This window comes from Nansenia antarctica, assembly GCF_963989245.1.
Source record: "Nansenia antarctica genome assembly, chromosome: 6".
Taxonomy (NCBI): Eukaryota; Metazoa; Chordata; class Actinopteri; order Argentiniformes; family Microstomatidae; genus Nansenia; species Nansenia antarctica.
In genome coordinates this window covers 28,184,027-28,202,676 of record NC_137676.1, presented here as the reverse complement: position 1 = coordinate 28,202,676, position 18,650 = coordinate 28,184,027, and positions in this window count along the sequence as shown.

Here is an 18,650-nt window from a genome sequence, read left to right as displayed (position 1 = left end):
GGTTTCCTTTGTCTGAGCGAGGAAACGGCCCTAGCACGTCAATCCCCACTCTCTCCATGGGACAGCCTGTGGGAAACTGCTGGAGTTGGGCGTGAGATGTGCCCGTGGGGCCTTTACGTGCTGTGCAGCTGTCACAGCGGCGGCAGTAGTCCCCCACGTCCCGCCCATGTTGGCCCCAGTAGAACCCCTGACGAAGGCGGCGGAGCGTTTTGCTGACCCCGAAATGACCAGATCCAGGGGCTCCGTGGACTGATTGTAGCACCGTTTCCCGCAGGGTCCTGGGTACGACCACCTGCCACAGCGTCTCTCCTGTGGCCGCGTCTTTCCACCCCCTCTGCAGTACCCCGTCACACAGGCGCAGGTTGGTAAACATACTCCACAGCCCCTTTGTAGCCCTTGAACACAGGCCGATCTCTTCCAACCGGGGTTGGTGTTGCGCCGCTACCCACGTGAGCACGGGCCCGATGTCAGCAACCTCTTCCTGTTTGCGTCTCCACTCTCCCGCGTCGATAGCTGTTAGGGCCGCTGCGGCGCATCTCACCCCTTGTCGCAGCTGCTCCTCCTCCCGCACCTCTCTTCTTTCACAGTAGGTGCAGCCGTCAGTGGCGCAGGGCCGGCGGGAAAGCGCGTCCGCGTTTCCATGCTGTCTACCCGCACGGTGGATCACGTTGAAGTCGTACGCCTGTAGCTCCTCGATCCAGCGTGCCAGCTGGCCCTCTGGCTCTCTGAAGGTCATGAGCCACTGCAAGGCGGAGTGGTCACTCCTGACTGTGAAGTGGAGGCCCCCGAGGTAGTACTTGAAATGTTGGACAGCCCTGACCACGGCGAGCAGTTCCCGCCTGGTGACGCAGTAGCGGCGTTCATGTTTGTTGAGTGATCCGCTGTAGTACGCCACCACCTTCTCCCCCTCCGAGGTCACCTGTGACAGCACCGCCCCCACGCCGACATTGCTGGCGTCCGTGTCGAGTATGAAGGGCAGGGTGGGGTCGGGGGGGGTGAGGATGGGGGCCTCCAAGAGGGCCTTCTTCAACGAGGTGAATGCTCTCTGGCACTCGTCTGTCCAGATGAACTTCTCCCTGGGCCGTTGTAGCCGGAACAGGGGCGCGGCTATGGTGGAGAAGCCCCTCACAAATCTCCTGTAGTAGGAGGCTAGTCCTGTGAAACTTTTCACTTCGGAACTGGAGCTGGGGGTGGGCCAGTCTTCCACCGCTTGCACCTTCTCCTGTGTGGTGCTGATGCCGCCAGACCCCAGCTTGTGCCCCAGAAAGTTGACCTCCCGTCTCATGAAGTGGCATTTCTGGGGGTTTAGCTTCAGACCCGCTGCAGCCACCCTCTCCAGCACGCGTCTGAGCGCCCTGAGGGCCGTCTCGAATGATTCTCCATGGGCCAGGATGTCGTCCAGATATACGACGCACTCCTGGCGGGGGATCCCAGCGAGCACGTTGTCCATTAGTCTCTCGAATGTGGCGGGTGCATTGCAGAGGCCGAAGGGAAGAACTTTGAACTGCCACAGGCCCCCGTGTGTGACGAAGGCGGTTTTGGGTCTGGCGTCGGGGGTGAGGGGGACCTGCCAGTATCCGCTGCGTAGATCCAACGACGTGAACCAGGAGGACCCCGCCACCGCGTCGAGGGACTCGTCGACTCGTGGGAAGGGATAGGTGTCCCTTTTGGTCACGCCGTTGAGGCGTCTGAAGTCCACGCAGAAGCGCCAGTCGTCCTTTGTTTTCTTGGGGACCATGACGATTGGGGCGGCCCAGGGGCTGGTGGAGGGTTCAATGAGACCCGCACGCTGCATGTTCTGTAAGGCCTTCTCTGCCGCTGCCTGTCGAGCCATCGGCAGGCGTCGGGGTCTCATCCTGATGGGTGGAGCATCCCTCGTATCGATGCTGTGTTGGGCTAGGTGGGTCTGTCCCACGTCGTCCTCTGACAGGGAAAAACTGTCCTTAAACTCTAATAACAGTTGCCACAGTAGGCCCTGTTCAACATGCGACAGTCCATCACAGTTCCCCTGCCACACCTCCCTCACGACCGAGACCCTCTCTCCGTCTTCTCCCCCCCCCTTACCAGTGGGCGCAGTGGGTGTGGGGTGCGGTTGCGCCTCTGTGGTGGTGGGTGGGGTCTGGGGCAGTATCGGGTGTCCATCCGGGACGCCGCCGGAAGTCGTGTTGGCCGCTGTCTCAGTTGTCAGTACTGCAACGGTGGGGATCGGGGAACGTTTTGGCGGGGTGGGTTGTCTAGTCATCTGCACTACGTGTCCGTCTGGGAATGTGAGTGTCCCCCCCCTTCGAGCACGTCCAGTCCCAATATGCAGTCTTCTAGATCCGCTACCCATACTGGGCAGTGAACTCTTTCCCTCCCGACCCCCACAGTCTCAAATGCCTCCCCGACCATGGGTGCCCTATCCCCAGTTACTGTCTGTAATCTCACCGTGGTGGGTAAAACTGTGGTCCCGCTCCCCACCGCGTCGGGTCTCACCAGGGTGGCCGATGATCCCGTGTCGACGAGGGCGGAGCAGTATATCCCCCCAAATGTCACCGGGGCGTACCAGCAGTTTCCCGTCCCCGTCCGGCCCAGCATGACGACCTGCACCTGCTGGCCGCCCCCACCCTCCCCTGTTTGTAATGTCCCCACCTGGTTGTGTCGTGTTGTCTCCCCGCCTGTGCGGGGTCGGGACGTCGCCCCGGGGAGTCGCACCGTCCCGGTTATACGTTCCCCATACCGTTTCATGGTTTCTCCGCCGTGTTGGTGCACTCTCTGGCCAGGTGGCCGGGTTTTCCGCATGCCCAGCAGAGTCTCGGTCCCATCCGTGGCCGCTGTTGTCCACTCAGCGAGGCGGCCCGTACCAGTTGTGTTAGCTCCACCGCCCAGGCCGGCGCCGCTTCACTCCTCTCCGACACGACAGCAGCCCTCACCCTCGGTGCGTCCTCCAACGTAGCGGCGGGGTTGCCAGCGCCCAGCATCTCCCTCTCCCAGGCTAGCTCCAACGCCTCCAGAAGAGATTTAGGATGAGCCAGCAGCGTCTGGACACGCAGATCACTCGGCAGTAGTGCCTGTAGGAAGTGGTCTCGAGCTAATTCACTCAGGATGGACGGGGGCATGTGAGCATAGGCACGGTGAACGAGCCTTTCCACTTCATTAGCGAGATCTCTCAACGGCTCCCCGGGCCGCCTCTTCCGACTGCACAGTTCAGAGCGAAGCAAGCTGTCCGCTGAACATTGTCCAAAACGCCTCTTTAATGCCCCCACTAAAGCATCATAGTCACTTCTATCATCCGGGGTCAGTAACAGCAGGCTTGACAGAGCATCACCAGTAAGGCACATTGCAAGCTGTAGCGCCTTAATTTCTTTGGACCAATTGTTAGCCCTGGATAACAGTTCGAATTGTGCATGAAAAGCCTCCCAATCAGCCTTGCCATCATACCTGGGTGTCTTCACTGAGAGGGGAGCAATGTTGACGTCATCGCTCCGTGCCCGTGGCCCTCTGCGCGCCGCACGTCTGTCCATGTTGTGCGCAGCTGGTTGAAATCCGGCCTCGTTAGCCATTTGAACCGTCATTCTTCTCACCCGCTCTCTGTGCTCCGCCTCCTCGGTCGTCTCGTGCTGGTTCCGCTCACGGCGTTCCGCCTGCCATGCTGCCGTGTATCGACCCCACGCGCTGTCTTCCTCCTCCCGCTTGATCTTGTCCGCACCGCCGGGCAGCATGACTCCGTCGGGGAAGGGCGAGTGCGTCAGGCTAGCTTGCGTTAGCGGTTGTAGGCGTACTTCCCTCGTAGCTTCGTGCTTCTCTCTTTTTTTTTTTTTACTTCATACACCAGTGTAGCGTTGTCACAAACCAGACGGAGGGTTCTTGATTACCAGCTTTATTCTCTTGATTACAAGTTATAACTCTCTCAATAGCACACTCAATCTTAACCAAAACCCAGCACTCGACCACTCTCATCTCTCTCTCCCGCGCTCTCCCACTCCACCCCTCCTCTTCCGCCCTCAGCCCCAGAACCCTCCCTCCCCCGGATGAATGTCATCCAACAACAACAACTCTTAAAGCCACAGTAATGTTAACCCACTAGAACTCAGTCCGTTACAATACTTATAAAGCAAACCAGAAAAAGGGAAAGAATAGATCAGAAAAACGCAAGTTAGAGTTAGCCATTCTAGATCTATTTAAGGTAGAGGGGCAGAAAGTAGCATCAGCTTGGAATGAGAAAACAGCACATATGGAAACGGAAAAGAAAAAAGAATTGGCCAAAACACTGGAGGAGAAATTGAACATTCCATTCACACACATGTGCCCTGTCTCCAGTCCCCCTCCATATGCTAACGCACTGGAGGACAAGTCCAAGAAGAAGAAGAAGGAGCCAAGGGGAAAAAAGGAGGACAAGAGTGGCAAGACAGATGACAGCGAAGATGGCAGCGAAGATGGCAGCGAAGATTCAAGTGATGACGGCAATGCACATGGAGGCTACAACGCCCAGGTCAGGAAGATGATAGCCAGAGCCGAAAAGAAAGGTGGGAGAAGACGCCAAGAGAAAGCGGAAAGAGAGGAAGAAAGACACCACAGACGACTGAAGGAGCAACGAGAAAGGGAGGAAGAGGAAGATTGTCATCAAATGTCATCAAATACATTCAAGAACTGTCCAGTGCTGATTCGGGGAAACAAGATAGAATATCAGCCTTGGAACCATACTGATCTGTCTGAAGTGATAGAGAAACTCCCCGTTCTGGAGGATGGAGGCCACCCATGGACCGCAGAAGTGGACGTGAAACTGACCGGAACGCAAGCAGCAATGGGTGACCTGAAAAGACTCTTAGCTTCTATTGCAGGATTGGATATAATGCAGGAAATATTGATGAAGGCAGGACTTCATAAATATATCAACACATCAGTCTATGACCCAGAGCTCTTCGCAGCAAACAGAGGCAGGCTGTGGAAGGCAATCAGAGAGACTTATCCCACCCACGTTCACCCAGACAATATCATTGTGAAGCCACTAGGGGGAGATGAGAATCCGAGGGGATTTGTTGCTCGTGTGCACACTCAATGGAGGAGTGTAACAGGGAAGGATGCTGAAGATAATCCGTTGGAAAAGGCCATAATCAGGGAAAAAATACAAGAAGGTCTACCTACCCCAGTCAAGAATAAGCTAGCAGAAGTGGTGGGGCTACGACACATGAACAAGTCTGTTTATATAGACAACGTAGCACATCAAGTAGAGCTATATAGAAAGAAAGTTCAGATACAGAAAACACAAGACGAAGAGTCACTCAGAAGATTGACTCAAGTGCAATTGACTGAAGGCAAGAGAAATAAAAAGAGAGTGCAGGCTTTAGCTCTACAGGTCCCATCTCAGCCACAGCAACAGCGACCTGGTGTGCAGACTGTCCCTCCCCAGTCATACCCACAGGGGCCACAAGGGGGGTATCCTGCTACTTACCAGCCATACCCACAGGGGCCACCAGGGGTGCAAGCGGTTCCATACCAGCCATACACACAGCCTGGCCAAGGACCACCACCTGTGGGGTGGACAGCGGCAGTGAGGAAGACTCTAGGGCCATGCTTCCAATGCGGCCAGTATGGACATCTAGCCCGTACCTGCTACAAGAGGCCCCAGGGGGGCGCAGGGGGGAGACAAAGAGGAGGATATTGGCCTCCTGCTGCACCTGCTCCAGGAGTGGTGAACCCCTACGGAGGCCCAGCAGCTGGGCTATAGGGGTGCCCAGAAGATCCGAGTGGGAGGTGCCAGCTGGTGGTGACAAACAGGCCTGAAGATGAACCAACCATCTGGGTGTCGGTCAATCAACGTCCATTAGAATTAATGGTGGACAGTGGAGCGGCCTATACCTGTGTGAAGCCTGAAGACGCCACGCACCTTCCTATGTCTGGAAAATATGTGAAGACAATCGGATTTGAGGGAATTAAACAGCTGATTCCTACGACTGAGCTTGTAGACCTAGAGTACAAGAGAGCAACTCTGCCAATACTTGTGTCAGAACACACACCAATAGGGCTTCTTGGACGAGATGCTCTATGCCAATTTAACTGTACAGTGAAATGCACACCTGACGCCTGTCAGGTGACGGTGCCATCAGAATACAGACAGCTGTCTGTCATGATGGACAACAACGCATCCATGGTGTATTGGGTAGGAGGGCTTAGCCCAGACCTAATGGAACCAGCAAGGATGTGGGACAATTACATCCTGGCAAACATGCTGGGGGCCAGACGGCCTACTGATCCATTACATTGTACACTCCAGTATTTCAGAAATGCTGCAGACGCAAACCCAGATGAGTGGCTGAAGCATCAGCCAAAACAGGTACAGTTTATCACAAGTTGTATAATCCTAGGCCCTCAGGGAGTGGCTATGAAGATAAACAGTGACACTTATCTAGATCAGGAGCATAAGGTTGAGGGTAGCATCCCACATGTGACACTTGTGTGCAGAAGCATTTAGGGGCAATGATGGCAGACTCAGAAAAAGCCAGATTTGTAACAACAGAAAGAGACCTCAGAGAGGAAATGATGCAGAATGTGCCAGCAGACCTGTGGCCAAAGAACAGTACAGACATTGGATCATATCGTCTGGTACATGACCTACGTGCTGTTAATGATGTGGTCGTCAGCTACCCAGCTGAAGTTCCTCATGTGCTGTTGACTCAGATTCCATCGACAGCCAGAGTGTTTAAGCTTAGAACAGACCTACAAGCTTTGCCTTTAAAGGGAGCTGATGTAGAATATTGGACTGATGGGTCTTGTTACCGGGTAGGAGAAACTTTGTGCGCTGGGTATGCCATAGTTAAAGCACAAGATTCTAAGTTTATTGTGGAACAGGCTGAGGCTGTTCCTCAGCCTTGCTCAGCTCAGTTGGCTGAATTGATTGCCCTCACAGAAGCATGCAACTTGGGAACCGGACGGAGAGTAACAGTGTACACCGACTCTGCCTATGCACATAATGTTTGTCATTTACATGGAGCTGTATGGAAGGGGCGGGGTTTTAAGAAAACTGATGGTTCGCCTATACAGCACCACGCACAGATCATGAAGCTGTTACAGGCCATGATGAAACCAAAGGAGTTAGCCATAGTGAAGTGTGCCGCTCACAAGTCTGACTCATCACATGTCACACAGGGTAACAGGGCTGCAGATGATGCAGCTAAAGCCATTACAGGAGCAGACAAGGCAGGTAAAGTTCTTCTGGTCACACATGAAGTGCAATTACAGGGCAGGGTCACACTTGAAGATTTACTGATGTTACAGGGTGGGGCAACTACGCTGGACAAAAACATATGGCTAGCAAGGGGGCAAGTCAGGATGACACAGGTCTATGGAGGAATCATGAGGGGTTGGTTGTAGCACCCTCAGATTTATTAGGCATGTTAATACGGGAAGCTCATGGGTTAGCACATGTGGCTAGGGGGGAGGTAAGACGCAAGATCACCAAGGAATATGGGTTTTGGAGTCCATATTTGATGGAACAGATTGACCATGCTATAGGTCGATGTGGGGTCTGTTGGAGAAACAGCATCAGAGTGGGTACACCAGTGGTGTCTGGGCATATCCCTACCCCAATTGGGCCACGGGTGGTGGACAGGGGGGTGGATGTACAGAGTAGGCAGGATGTTGTGCCAACAGGTGACAAGGTTCCCAGAGGACCGGAGAAGGAGGAGCTACGACGAGATGCTGTGGTGTTGCCAGAGCCAGTGGCAATGCCAGTGGAATTGCCAGTGGCAATGCCTGTGTCACAGCCAGTGACATTACCAGCAATGCCTGAAACCGAGGGGACAGTGGAAAGCTGTCCAGATGCCAATGAACCAGAAACCAACGAAGCGGAGAGTGTTGACAGTCTGGAAGTCCAGCCTCGGAGTGTCCAAAGCTTGGACACCTGTGCTACTGAGGATGCTGGTGAATGCCTGCATCATGCTTCAGATGATGCTGAGGGCGACTCCCCAGACCGTGATCAGCATGGAAGGGGACCAGACGACTGCCCGAACCTGAATGACACTGACAGACGACGACCAGTTAGGAAGAGATTAAAGACTACGCATAGGGTAGTGAAGCAGCAGATCAAAGGGAACGACGGGAATGGACAGCAGATGATAGCATGGCTGGAAACGGTCTTAGGGGCATGGGAAACTTATTTTGCTAAGATAGGAGCACCTATTATAGCGGACATGATTTTTGACTTTCTTAGGAGACAGGGCCTCATTGACTGTTTTAGGAAATTCAGTCGCTCAGTCCACGTTGATGAACTTTTCAGAAGACTAGTCCTCATCTGAGGTGAAGATCTATGCATTCATGCATTCCCTTTGTCCTGTGCTTACTGTTGGGGAATTATGTGTTATGATAACTGAATGTGATTATTTGTGTACTGTTTGTTTATTTCTATACCATGTGATTGATGTCAGTTGAGAAGTGATGTGATGGTTATGCAAAGCTGGGAGAGAAGTTCTGTTCCTAGCGCAACGAAGAAAAAGCTCCTGACTATGGGAATGTTATCATTCTGAGACAGCGGTAAAGGTTGTTCTCCAACTGGGTTCAAGTGCTAGTAACCTCTGACCCTGATGATGCAAGAACCAAGAAGACGTCGGTCGTTGGATGTTTTTGTATTGAATTGTGTATGATGTATTGTGTTTAGGTTAATTTTGATTGTTATTTTTAGGATTATTTTTTGTTGTTGATTATTTTGTATTTGGTTTGTATGATATCTTTGGTTGCTGGTACTGGTGCTGGTTTGGGTTGTGTTATTGTGTTTCTTGTGTTGTGTTTAGTTTTTATGTCTGTTGTTGTTTGTGTTTTTGTGGTTTCTTAGCTGCATTGTGTGGGTTTTGTGTTTTTGTTTTTGTTTTGTGGTCGTTTTTATTTCGGAACTCCCTCTGGGTGTTCCGAGGGGGGAATATGTAGTATATTTTACTTAAAACACACACATGGTATGGGCCTGTATGCTATGAAGGGATGTCTCCTGACAGGGGGGGTTATGACACCTTGTAAACACATCCTTTGTCTCAAGGGCCATATGTTTTTGCCTCAGGAAGTGTTGTCCTTATACTGTATGGGCATTGTTAGAATGACTTCCTGTGAATCTGACTTGAACTTTAACCTGGAATGACTTTTAGGCCAGGTGACATCATATTGGGGTCTCCTACTCTTCACACCTCAACCATCTATACAGTGAAGGTGATAGGCCATTGTTTGTGACTGTATTTGCATACTATTGTTTATAAGTCACGTGTAACAAAAAGGTGGCGTTGTCTTGCAGTGAATTCATCTACAGATTAGACGCAACCATTCGGGGCCTTGAGTGCCTTCTGCCACATGAGGGTTAGTTGACAACCCCACTGACAGATGACAGGTAGATAATGACAGGTAGTGTAATGGGGGAGTGGTTGTCTTTAGGGAGTGGTTGTCTTGGGGGAGTGATTAGGGTGGAGTTAACCAGCTATTGTTCCCACCCATTATCTCTGTGAAAAAACTATGTGAAGACTTTGAACCTGGTTTTCTCAAAATGGTCATTTGGAGGGTATCACCATTAAAATATCCATGACTTCTTCAACTTGTTTCAGATTTCAATGTATGACACATAATTTTAAAGCTTACAATATACCCTTTAATAATCTGGAAAAAACAGAACAATTATTTTGCCCTACTTGCGGACTTTTTAACCATGCCCTGTCACATATATTATGATGACAGAGATTGAAAGACACTGCTTTGTGGACATGTTGAAACAACTAATGAAAGCATCCTTGGTTACCACATTAAACACATTCAACCTTATAAAGGTTTAATGAAGCATTCATAAACCTTTCATAAAGCCTACCTACCTAGAAGCCTCATAATAAGAGCATTCATACTATTAAGGGTGTTACTGTACAACAGGTCCTGGTATCTGGCACTCTGCCAAATGTAGCATAATGTTGCCAATCCTATGTAGCGTTGTTTGCTTATAAGTGACTTATCTATGTACACCAAACAAAGAAAATCGGATTATCCTGGATGAGCTCATTAAAATCATTGAAAGCTATTGCAATAAAGCTTGGTCTTCATCAATTAATAAATAAAGAGCCGACTAGAATCAGTAACACTGGCAGTTCAGTCTTCGACCTTATATAAAAATCAACCTTCTGAATATGCATTGTCTGGACTAATTCATACAATGCGGTATCAGATCACTCACTTATTTATGCTTCTATAAAAACTGTCAAAACTCTGAGAAGCAACACTCGCCTTGTGGTCTCAAAAATACCACATTCAAAACTACTGTACCTCAGTTTACTGCTGAAATTAGAGATACCGACTGGAACAATTAACTGTCCCTTGAAAACCCAGAACAGATCCTGGCTCAGTTCTATGACAAAGTGGAATCAACACGCAAAAAATATACCACTGCCTACAAGGTACAACCTCAGCAGACTATGGATTAATTCAGAAATTTTGCAACTACTCAAACAAAATGTATAGATCCTCAAAAACGTAGGAGAGAAAAACACATTACATAGAGATCAGAAACAAATGCCATATTGAGCTACGCAAGTCTAAGGCTGTTTATTTCCCCCACAAAAAATAATATTCAAACTGCTTCTGAACCTAAAAATCTATTGCAGACACTTAGGGCCCTATTATGCACTTCTTAACTTGCCGTCTTAAGTCTTAATTAAGACGCACCGCCAGGTTAAGACCTACCGCCACCCTTATTATGCGCTTCATACGCGCTACTGCTATTATGCAGGTGTCGCTAGGCGCCCACACATAAGACGTAAGACTCCCGTGCATATATTACTCATTGTGGGAGTGTTCATATGTTAATGAAGTGCGCTAGGCGCCCCTGCTATTATGCGATCTGACTTTGCGCCTAGCGCTAAGAAGTGGTTTGAAAAGTTCTTAGGCGTTCTTAAGTTCTTGCACATGCGCAAACCGCGGAGGCGCGCTCGTGTTTCAAAACGTGCATGAAGTCTAGCGCCTATGAACTGCATAATAGCATAGCGCTTATGACTTAACGCAGCCGGTTCTTAAAGGGAATGGCACCTGGCACGCTGATTGGATTGATTGAGAAGACGGCCAAAACACACCCATGACTAATTTCTGGGCTTAGCGCCGGGTCTTAGGCGCCCACTACCGCACGCATAATAGCAAAGTGGCCTTGACCACGCCTCCACGTCTTAAGTTTAGATTTACCGCCTCGTCTTATTGCTTAAGACTTATGAAGTGCATAATAGGGCCCCTTAAAGTCACTACTGGTAAAAATGAGGAGAAAAAGAATGAAATAAACATTTATCTATAAGGCACTCTGATCACTGAAGCAACAAAATTATGATACGTCTGTTAATGAACTAGCATCTAACTTTAATGCCTAAATTACAAATATCCAGGATGTAGGCTTTGAGTACAGACTGCCTAGTTAGCAAGTGCTAATGGAGAGCAAAAGTACATACTGTACTGTATGGCATACCAGATAACCTGGAAGAAGTCAAATCAAACAAGGAGAGAGAGAGAGAGGAGCATTGTGTAGGCTATACAGTCATGAAGAATGGAACTTATATTTCTGTTTGCATTTATGCATTTATGGAAATTGACTTAGACTTAGCAGACAAAAGAGAGACTATTGAGTCACTGGGTGTGTATGATGGAACACCCTTAAGTTCTGGCTGTGCTCTCAAAGCATTCCTCTGTCTCCAACTCTAAGTTGAATCCTAATGAGCCAAGCCAAGACAATACTCTTCCAGTCCAAGGTCAACACTATAAAAGGGATGTCATGTGACCACATTTGCTCTGAAAACAAAGAGGAAGGGAGGGGAATACAGATCAACTGATCTGATTTTTTCTCGTTGCATAAACATAATTAGATAGATAGAATATGACATGAGTAAACAAGTTCACGTTAATTTTATTTTACATTTTTTGAGTTTATTTATTCTGTTCTTGTGCTGACTGGCCTATGTTTGTGTGAGTGCTGTGTTTCCTTTCCTGAGGTTGAGTTTGTTAGGTTGTGGTAGGATTGTAGTATGACATGAAAAACAAACAAAAAAGAAAACATTAAACATTCTATACTAGCTCATAACTGTCACTGTAATTTAAGACACTGCAATTAGCAGCTACGAATTTCCCACAAACCATGTTCTCACATCAAAATGCACATACTGGCATATAAAAGCGTCTCATCTGGTAATCTGAACTTGACGCCTCTCCTCGCACGCTGTGAGTTTGTCAAGGACATGAAGAGGAAATGCGATCACGTCAGATTAGATTTTTGACATGTCCGTATTCTTGACGAAGACGAAGCCTCTTCCGGAGCCTCAGGGCCAAAACTCAGGCTGACCAACAGCTACTTCCCCCAGGCCATCAGGCTCTAACCCTAACCCTAACCAACAGCTACTTCCCCCAGGCCATCAGGCTCTAACCCTAACCCTAACCAACAGCTACTTCCCCCAGGCCATCAGGCTCTAACCCTAACCAACAGCTACTTCCCCCAGGCCATCAGGCTCTAACCCTAACCCTAACCAACAGCTACTTCCCCTAGGCCATCAGGCTCATAAACAAGCCTACTGTAGACAATTGACTATTATCCCCAAGCACACCCCATGTATAGGGACTACCTAAACCTTAAGCACACAGTCACTTTACTCAATACTACCTCTCACACCCACTGCCACCAAGTGCAATACTCATGACATTCTACTTGTACTACTTTCTTTTATTTTACTATTTGTTCTACTAATTGTATCCTGTCTTATTGTCTATTCTCTCCCACAACATCACTTGAATGAATGAATGACTGGACTTTATTGTCATTGCTACAGTACAGGTACCAAACAACGACATTTAGGAGGGGTGGCTCCCCTGGTGTTAGGAAAGGGAGAAAAACGTTTTTTTTTTAAATCACAAGAAGGGAAGGAGCTGGTTTACATAAATAAAGGCTATGTACACAATCCACTGTACTATACTGTACAGATAGACGACTAGGGTTGTCATATTGCACAATAGTATCACTTGTCCAACTGTCTCACTTAGGTCTTGGATAAATGGTAAATGGTAAATGGACTGCACTTATATAGCGCCTTTTAAATTTTTGCTGCTCCAAAGCTGCTCCAAAGCGCTTCACAACGGCCTCTCATTCACCCATTCACACACACATTCACACACCAATGGCGGCAAGCTGGCCCGCTCACTGGGAGCAATTTTGGGGTTCAGTGTCTTGCCCAAGAACACTTCGACATGTGGCCAGCCAGGGCTCGAACCGCTGATCTGCCAACCTTGTGATCATTAGACGGCGACTCTACCTCCTGCGCCACAGCCGCCCCTTTATACTGTCACTCTATACGCTACTTAATTCACTCTATACGCTACATAATTCTGTCCATTCTGATTATGGATTTAGAATCATGAAATGGAAGAACAAGTGCCTTTTTGGTAGATCTAGCCAAAATGATCATGATTATAACCAACAATAGCATTCAAGGGGAGGGTGAGAGAGAGCTCATCACAAGTGTGAGAGGTCTGCTTGTGCAGCGTACATGACATCAATACAGCGTGATATGGAAGAATAGTCTTGCAGTATGAGGACCCTCCCTTCGGTTGGAATCAGAGTAGTCTGTCAGCCAGAACCACAGTGTAGTCTGTCAGCCAGAACCACAGTGTAGTCTGTCAGTCAGAACCACAGTGTAGTCTGTCAGCCAGAACCACAGTGTAGCCTGTCAGTCAGAAACTTCCAGGTCATTAAAGGGCAATCTGGGATTGAATACATCCGGGTTTTTTTTTTACCTTTAAATTATTGGCTTATAGACAATAATATTCTTGAAGAATATAATTTTTAAATGCTTCATTAGATTAGATTAGATTCAGCTTTATTGTCATTGCAGAGTACAAGTACCAGACAACAAAATGCAGCTTAGCATCTAACTATAGTGAGAAATAGAGCAAATAGTGATATAAAACATGATAGTGGTAGTGATAGGTCCAGTATGGCAAGTACTGTAGTTAGAGGTATATACAGGAGAGGATAGTAGTAAGCTATGTACAGTTAAGGTAGCTATGTACAGTATGGTGTATAGCCTACAGATATATAAACATATCAAAAAGAGGTATGTACAATGTACAAAAATATGCTACGTGCTAAGGTAGCATTTGTAAATAGCAGTAGTGCAAAGGGTAAATGAGTGTTCGCATGTTTATGAGCTTAGCATGTTCATGAGCTTAGCTCAACCGTCTTACTCCCATCAGCGCTCACAATAGCTTGTTTTACTCATTGTTTGTCAACATGGTACTGTAAAACTATAATTTTGATCTTGAGGATGGTCAGTCTATTCCTCCATAGCTATGTCTAGGACAATGTGAGAGTGGTCCCATTTCTCCAGAACACAACCTCTTTTGTGTTGTTTCAATCCCAGATTGCCCCTTTAAAACGTGTCCATGAAGGAAATTGACCATCACTTTATGAGAGACAGAAGGATAATGGATTATAGGTCCTAGCGCTGCCAAGTCTTAAGGGAAGGGCTGAGGGAGAGGATTAAACCGTAACGTATATCAGCATATGGCTTTTAGTAGCGCAGGCCTCGACCTGCCGGTCTTTATTAGCCTAGAACCTGACTTAAGCCTCGACACCATCTCACTGAATCAGTAACTTATATGAAACTCTTAGGTTGCAGTTTTCTACAGCACAGTGGGTTACTGACATTGTCAGACGCTGTCATTGTGCTTCGTAAATGGTAAATGGACTGCACTTATATAGCGCCTTTATCCAAAGCGCTTTACAACAGCCTCTCATTCACCATTCATACACACATTCACACATCAATGGTGGCAAGCTACCATGCTACCAAGGCGCCGGCCCGCTCACTGGGAGCAATATGGGGTTCAGTGTCTTGCCCAAGGACACTTCGACATGTGGCCAGCCGGGGCTCGAACCGCTGATCTGCCAACCTAGCAAACATTCGACGGCATGTTTGATAAAGCCTCACCATGTCTATTCTGTTTAATAAAGCCTCACCATGTCTATGTTTCATAAAGTCTCACCATGTCTATGTTTCATAAAGTCTCACCATGTCTAAGTCTCACCATGTCTATGTTTCATAAAGTCTCACCATGTCTATGTTTCGTAAAGCGTGTTAGTTAGTGAGTTAACCTAGCTGGGAGTCAACCTCTGTGAGTTTTCTTCTTCTAATAATAATAATAATAATTCATTACATTTATATAGCACTTTTCCGAGGCTCAAAGACGCTGACAATACAAGAGATACGGAAAACACAAAAACAACAAGCAACATGGACACATGGAACACAGAATCAGCGAACGGGGAGGGGGGGGGGGGGGGGGGGTGGTAGGGGGGGGAGGTGGTTAGGGGTAGGGGAGGCTGTATGCATATCAGGGGGGTGGCAGGGTTAGGGGAAATGGGTAGGGGTAGGGGAGGTTGTATGCGTGTCCAGGGGGGGGGGGGGGGGGGCGGGATGGGGGAGATGGCTAGGGGTAGGGGAGGCTGTAGGCATGGGAGAACAGGTAGGTTTTGAGGTGGGATTTAAAAGTGAGGAGTGAGGGTGAGTCTCTGAGTGGTTGAGGGAGAGAGTTCCAGAGGCGGGGTGCAGCTTGTGAAAAGGCACGGTGAGTGCCTTTGAGTTTTGAGGGTGGGACAGTGAGGGGAACAATGGATGAGGATCGGAGTGTACGGGTAGGGCGGTGGGGGAGAAGGAGGTCAGTCAGGTAAGGGGGGGCCAGGCTATGGAGGGCTTTGTATGTGAGGATGAGGACTTTGAATTGTATACGTTCTTTGATGGGGAGCCAGTGGAGAGAGTGGAGGACAGGAGTGATGTGGTCACGGGAGCGGGTGTTTGAGAGGAGGCGTGCAGCAGAGTTTTGGACCATCTGGAGTCTATGGAGGGAGCGGGAGGTGATGCCGGTGAGTAGGGAGTTGCAGTAGTCAAGGCGGGAGGAGATGAAGGCGTGGATGAGGGATTCAGCAGCGGGGGGGGAGAGGCAGTGTCTGATTTTTGCAATGTTTCGGAGGTGGAAGTAGGATGTCTTGACAATAGAACTGATGTGGGGATCGAATGAGAGGGTGGGGTCCAGAATGAAGCCGAGGTTGCGAGCCAGGGGGGAGGGGGTGATGGTAGTGTCGTCAATGGTGAGTGTGATGGGTCCGGTTTTATTGAGGATGGATTTGGTGCCGATGAGGATGACTTCGGTCTTTTCACTGTTGAGTTTGAGGAAGTTGTGTGTGAGCCAGGTTTTTATTGCTGAAATGCAGTTTTCGATGTGAGTGAGGGGTGGGTTCTGGGTGGAGTTTGTGGTGATGTAAATCTGGGTGTCATCGGCGTAGTAGTGGAAGTCCAGGTTGAATTGGCGGATGATGTGACCGAGGGGGAGTGTGTAGCAGAGGAAGAGCAGGGGGCCGAGGACTGAGCCTTGTGGGACCCCCTGTGTGACAGAGGAGGAGGAGGAGGTGTGACCGGAGAGGGAGATGAACTGTTTTCTGTTGGTGAGGTAGGAGGTGAGCCAGTCCAGGGCGGTGCCCTCAACACCCAGTTGGCGCAGCCTTTGAAGGAGGATGGAGTGGGACACTGTGTCGAAGGCTGCGCTCAGGTCTAGTAGAACTAGGATGTTGAGGGCACCTGAGTCTGCAGAGGTGAGGAGATCGTTGATTACTTTGACCAGGGCTGTTTGAGTGCTGTGATGTGGGCGGAAGCCAGATTGAAGGGGTTCATACAGTTTGTTGGATTGGAGGTGGGAGTGAAGTAAGGCTGCCACGATTAGTCGACTAGTCACGACGACGTCGACTACCAAAATCGTCGCCGACATATTTGGTAATCGCCGTAGTCGCATGTTTTTTGGGAGCTGAAATAAGCGTTTTTTTTTTTTTTTTTTTGCCTAGCACCAGGGGAGCCCCCCCTCCCAAATTTCGTTGTTTGGTACCTGTACTATATCAATGACAATAAAGACCATTCATTTCATTCGATAAGCATTCGTTTTTCTTCCCTGAAGCTGCCACTGGCTAGCGTCTCCCAGTGTCTTTGATGTACATGCGCAGTGTCGGTCATCCGGGGCACACGTGACTTCCCCGGAAAAACAAACAGAGAAATGTCTTCCTGTCCTCGTACCTCTAAAGTGTGGGAGCATTTCAACCACAACGTTGAAAAAAAGAATGTAAAATGTAAAATTTGCAACGCTGAACTCGCTTATCATGGCAGCACGTCTATGATGCGCGAGCATCTAAAAAGGAAGCACGTTGTGGCAGATGACGAGGAAGACGATGGCTCGTCTCGGTAAGCTAGTTAGCTTGTTATTGGCTAACGATATCGTTACGTTAAAAGCCTTCTTACATTATTTTACGTTGTCATCAAAGCGATACTTATTAAATAGCTAAAAATGTTGTCTTAACGTTACAGTGCTAAGAAGGCGCGTTCTACTATGAGATGAGTGAAGCAAAGCAAAACTTTTGTACTCTGTACAAGTATTTATTTTTGTTTTTGTATTCTTTTGGTTGCCTAGTGCCTAGCCTACCTCATTTTACTCAGCAGTTTGCACCCTCTACTACTCTTTACATTACATTACATGCAAGTGATGCCAGAAATAAATCTGCAAAGTTCATTAAAATATCTATTTTTGAGTGAACAATCATTTTAATTGTCTTTATTTTTAGTTAGCACATGACTACAACAACAACTAACAACTTCAAGCTAAATTTAGAAGCTGATTTAGAAGATGATAGCTAAATAAGAGCGATTGAGTAATTGTGCGATAAGCTGTAATTTATGATCCGATTAGTCGACTAATCGTTAAAATAATCGGTGACTAGTCGACTATGAAAATAATCGTTTGTGGCAGCCCTAGAGTGAAGTTGGGCAGCGACAACGCGCTCTAGGGTTTTGGAAAGGAATGGTAGGTTGGAGATGGGGCGGTAGTTGGAGAGATTGGCTGGGTCAAGAGTGGGCTTTTTGAGAATGGGGGTGACAGTGGCAAGTTTGTAGCTTGAGGGAACGTGGCCTTGGGATAGTGACTGATTGAAGAGGGCAGTGAGGTGGGGGATGAGGGCAGGGAGGCAGGCCTTGGTCAGGGTGGTAGGGAGGGGGTCGAGGGAGCAGGTGGTTGTTTTGGAGGCGGTGATGATAGTAGTGATGAGGGAGGAGTCAACAGGGGAGAAAGTAGTGAGAGGAGTAGGGGGAGGGTAATCAGGAGGGGGGAAGATGACAGCAGGGGGGGCGGGGGTAGTGGAGTTGGAGATGGAGGCAGTCAGTGAGCTATTGATGTGGGAGATCTTGCTGTTGAAGGCGTGGAGAAAGGAGTTGCAGAGGTCAGGGGAGGAAGTTGTGTTGTTGTCCGGGGGTTGGAGTAGTGTCTTGACAGTGGAGAAGAGGGTGCGGGGGTTTCGAATTCTAATTGATGCCTGCAGCCCTGCTGCACCCAAACACTCCTATGAGGGTTAGCTACTGTCTCATGTCTCATGTCTACTGCTGCATGCTAACAAGCCACGGGCACACTAGCCTGCACCTTCTCTCAGCAGGTGGACTACTGCCTGTCAAGGGCAGTATGAATATAATAATAATAATAATAATAATAATAATAATAATAATAATAATAATAACAACTTTATTTGTATAGCGCTTTTCCTGCAAACATTGCAGCTCAAAGTGCTCCAATCATTATATTATATATATATAATCATAATTTAA